The sequence below is a fragment of the Engraulis encrasicolus genome, chromosome 24 (genome assembly GCF_034702125.1).
Source record: "Engraulis encrasicolus isolate BLACKSEA-1 chromosome 24, IST_EnEncr_1.0, whole genome shotgun sequence".
Lineage (NCBI taxonomy): Eukaryota > Metazoa > Chordata > Actinopteri > Clupeiformes > Engraulidae > Engraulis > Engraulis encrasicolus.
This window is the reverse complement of record NC_085880.1, coordinates 38,792,573-38,797,572: the sequence shown is the minus strand read 5'-3', so window position 1 is coordinate 38,797,572 and position 5,000 is coordinate 38,792,573. Positions and strand designations below refer to the sequence as shown.

Genomic DNA, 5,000 nt, shown 5'->3' with positions numbered 1-5,000 from the left:
GATTTCTGTGGATTTGCTTCTGAACTAGCCTGTCTGTGGATGGATTTCCCTGAACTGGTGTAATTCGTGAGTAACCTGGCGGCTTTCCCTTCACTTGTCCTGCGGACCCAGGGAACGTTTATCTCAGCGAATGACTATTTTTGCGGGGAAGTCGTTGTCCAGGCAAGTCGCCTCTTATGCCTCATACTCGGCTTGTTGCACTGTCTCGGATATCAGTCTCGTCTGCCGCTGGTTGACTGATGGCCTACGTTTCGTTTGCGGTCATTTGGGAGAATTCCATGAACTGGTTGGAGTGACTTTTGGAACATTTGCTGGGGAAGGGCGGAATCGAAGTAACTGGGCCCGCGGTGCTCTCTCGTTGCGCCTCGCGCACTTAGCCAGCTTATCTGCTCAGCACATTTGTTTTTTCGGAGGCGTTATGGGTACTGCGAGTCACAATTTACTTGGTCCTCGTCGGCCTCATCTGCTGCGGATGGACTGGTGATTCGCTTGCCAATATTATAGAGCATTTATGAACCGGTCGGTGTGGCTTTTTTGGAACGTTTGCTGGGGATACAGATCTAAATGGGCTACTTATATATCGAAGCGCCTCGCCCGCATGCATAACCCGACATTACCTTCTGTGTCGTTTCGTGCTACTGCCTGTCACGACACCGGACGGAGGACATTGCAGAGCCTTGCACTCGTTCTTAATTGTCCTGATTACAAACGTAGGCCTACTTCCTATGTTCCGGAGCGATGTTGCAAGGACCTCAGCCTACGGGCCGTAGCACCGCCTACAGTTTTTCATTCACGTGGATTCCGGTCGTGCGTTCATCAGTTTGCACCTGCCTATTTTCAATGTTCCGTTCAGTAGCCTATGCCCACAACACGAGCCTATTTTACGTTTTCGTTTGCATGGACTGGCCCATGTGGCGGTCTCGTTGACTTTTAAGAGTTATGACTTCGGTTCGTAGGCCTAGACTTCTGGATCGCACATTAAGCTTATGCGCGCGTGCCAATCATCACCTCATGTCATCGCACTGCCTGCAGTTTGTATTGATAAGTGTACCTTGCTTCCTCACTCCCGCTTCAAGTCATTCAGGGCTGGATTAAGTTAAAGGGACACTGTGTGAGATTTTTAGTTGCTTATTTCCAGACTTCATGCTGCCAGTTCACAATTACCTTTTTCATGAATACTTACCCCACCATCAAATTCCAAGTATTCCTTATGACTGAAAAAATTGCACTTTTCTTACATGTAAGGGGGGATCTTCTCCATGGTCCCCCATTTTTTTTGAATTTCCCAAAATAGCAATTTTTAGCTCTAAACGACTTACTTGGACCATACTAGAAAATATTGTTTATTACATGGTAAATGTTCATGTAAAGACCAAATTTGGCAATAGGCAGCTCAGTTTCAACGAGCAGCATAGTTGCAGTTCTTTTTTGACCATTTCCTGCACAGTGTACCTTTAAAGATCACGCGGGGCTTTCGGCCTGCGCCCGGTCGCATCGAGGGATATTGTAGCCGGTTGCAATGCCTTGTCTATTTCGAGTTATTCTGATCACAATGGGCTACATATACACCGTCCAAATTTAAGTAAATAAATGAGTGATATCCGTGGGGAGTACATCGATGATGACCGTTAATAATCATACTTAAATTATACATGAAACTCTGCCCATGGAGTCCTGTCAGGGTTCTGATCCCATTGGTAGCCATCTACGGGCTAACCCTCTCACTCTGTACACCACTCGTGCCCTTAGGCTTCATTGGAATCGTCAGGGCGCTCGGACTGTGATGTGTCGTATTGTGTTTGTTTTCTCATATCTGGTGATGGTGGTCTCTGCTGCTTTCCCGTACACTTTCACATACACGTGCGCCTGCCGCTCCACGTAGGGCATACGCTACGTCATGCACTGGGCATCGGCCCCAACGTCGGACTGGGCTCTGGCCCCAACGTCGGACTGGGCTCTGGCCCCAACGATGGACTGGGCTCTGGCCCCAACGATGGACTGGGCTCTGGCCCCAACGATGGACTGGGCTCTGGCCCCAACGATGGACTGGGCTCTGGCCCCAACGATGGACTGGGCTCTGGCCCCGACGATGGACTGGGCTCTGGCCCCGACGATGGACTGGGCTCTGGCCCCGACGACGGACTGGGCATCGGCCCCGACACTGGACTGGGCATCGGCCCCAACGTCATCCTGGGCCGGCGACTCTACATCACCCTGGGCCGGCGACTCTACATCACCCTGGGCCGGCGACTCTACATCACCCTGGGCCGGCGACTCTACATCACCCTGGGCCGGCGACTCAACATCACCCTGGGCCGGCGACTCAACATCACCCTGGGCCGGCGACTCAACATCACCCTGGGCCGGCGACTCAACATCACCCTGGGCCGGCGACTCAACATCACCCTGGGCCGGCGCCTCAGGGCTCGTGCATCAACGGCACACCTCAGCATTGCCCTGGGCTGTCACACCTCAACACCACAGCTCAACATCACAACTCGGCATCACAATGGGCCATCGCCTCAGCATCGCACTGGGCTGTCGCCCCAACTTTAACGCCAGTCACCTGGTTGTATCGGTATCCTCATCCATCCTGCATGACGACTTATCGCAGCTACCCACTGGTAGCGAGTAGGAGTTTATGTCTATTTTGATATGCCGTTTTTGTTCTGGTGCCGTTATTCAGTGATGTTTCAGCTTTCTGCTCTGTCCCTCTCAGGTCTCGATAACCGGCTCTCCAACTCTCCTCTGTCGTAAGCTCGCACTTTCTGCATTCTCCTGACTAAGGTGCCACCCTTTTTTATTGCTAGTCTAATCATGCAGTTACCGCAAGTTGTTTCTCTCAACCAACCAGGGCATCCGCCCCACTGCCTGTGTCCATGCCTGCTTTGCACAAGCATCCACCGCGCCACACCGCGTAGGTGTTTATCATAACTGACATGGTGTTATTATTCTTGGTCGAGATGTTTTCTTGGTGTTTCATTCATTGTTCGTTTCAGCTACAAGCTCTGCTCTCTCCCTCTCTTAGGTCATGATTACCAGTTGCCTGCCGATTCTCCTCTGTTTTAACCTGACCTTTCTGCTATCCTGGCCGAGGTGCTCGTCTTTTAATGTTAGCCACTCATGCTTTGTCTAAAGCTGTCTCTCTCACCACTCTGGGCAGACGCCCGCATAGTGCAGGCTTTCAGCCGCTGGTCTGACGCAGTGCGTTTTGCATTCGGCTCATTCCTCGCTTTGTCATCTGGCTCAGTGTACTGTTTCTGTTCTGTTAACTCTGTTTCGTTCTTCTCGTTCCTCGCCAAGAGGTATACAGCACGCCCGTTCAGAATCGGCGTGGCCACCACGGCCGCTAAGCGGGGTCTGTCCTCTACTGCGATCAAGGCGCTGGGCCGTCGGTCGTCTGGCGCATACGCTTCCTGCATTTGCCTCACTCCTCATCACGTCGTTGAAGCATGCTATATCTGGTCTGTAACTTTATGTTTTCTATTCTCATTTCTGGTGACGGTGGTATTTTGCTGCACCGGCGGCATTCACTCCATCTCTTGGGGGGCTATCGCTCCGGTCACCCGGTCATGTCTGTATCCTTCTCTCATCTATCAGATCGATTTTATAGTGGTCTGTAAGCCTGTTATCTCTATATTTTGTAACATTGAACCAGCCTAGTTGCCATGGTTGTTTATCTATGATGTCAACTATCATACCACATATTATAGCCTACATTCATTCATCCATCCATTCATTTACTCATTCATCACCATGTTCTACTCTCTCTCCTAGGTCACGATTCCGGCTCTCTACCTACTGTCATAATCTAAGTTTTCAGCGCTCTCCTGACCAAGGTGCATCTATCAATCAAATCATAACGCTCTGCTGTGTCTCTGCTCTCAGCGCATCCGCGCCATGTCTTCTCGCATAGCCTAAGGTACCGACATTATCATCATCACCATCATCATCACAGGCTTCATGCCTCCGCTAGACCACCGCCCATAAGCTTAAGCCTTAGAACATCCCTATCATTTATAATCTCATTTAATCTATCATCATTTGTCTTCCAACACCTATCACTTATCACTCATCATCATCATCATCATTATTATTATTATCATTGTCATCATTGTCGTCATTGTCATCATTATCATTATCATCTTTATCATCATCATCATCATTGTTATCATCGTCATCATTATCATCATTGTCATCATTATCATCATCATCATTATCGTCATTGTCATCATTATCATTATCATTATCATCTTTATCATTGTCATCATTGTCATCATTATCATCATTATCATCATCATCGTCATCATTGTCATTGTCATCATTGTCATTGTCATCATTATCATCGTCATTGTCATTGTCATCATTGTCATTGTCATCATTGTCATTGTCATCATTGTCATTGTCATCATTGTCATTATCATCATTGTCATCGTCATCATTGTCATTGTCATCATCGTCATCGTTGTCATCATTGTCATCATCATCATCATAATCATCACCTATAGTCCTTCATCTTCCGTCTATCATCAATCAATCATCTAACTAACTTTTCATGTCTTTCAGATGGTGTCTCCTTGTAAGCGGTAGGTGAGTTCACGTCTAATCTCTATTTTGGGGCAGGCTACGCCCGCCTCCATCTCCGCTGGAGGATATGCTGTCCTACCCCGGAGTTCAACGCGAAGACGGGAACCTTCGCCAAACAGATTCATGCATTTTGTATCAAGTGTAATTGTTCGCCAAACGGATTCATGCATTTTTGTATCATGTCTATTGTTCAATAAATGTTAATAACGTTCATTTGCCTCTCGAGTCTTCATGGTAGAAATGGGAGCTTGCGTAAATTCTACCAGGGAGACTCGAATTTCTCGGCTGTCAAACTTACTAGGCTAACCATCCAATCTCCCTTTTGACAGATCATACATGCGTCATCATTGCCCAGGGTCGTCAACCAATCACAACGCGAGATTTGGGAATCCCCGTTATGCATCACTCATGCA

The 5,000-nt window shown here is 48.3% G+C and overlaps 1 long non-coding RNA gene across 1 annotated transcript in view; it reads left to right on the top strand.

Annotated features, from left to right (window-relative positions):
- Positions 1–3,401: 3,401 nt before the first annotated feature.
- The window catches only part of LOC134440977 (uncharacterized), a 1,924-nt gene continuing 325 nt past the window's right edge, over positions 3,402–5,000 (top strand). Inside the window, exons 1-2 of the long non-coding RNA XR_010033074.1 lie at positions 3,402–3,922; positions 4,567–4,590. This is a non-coding gene — a long non-coding RNA (uncharacterized LOC134440977). The remainder of the gene's footprint in view (positions 3,923–4,566; positions 4,591–5,000) is intronic.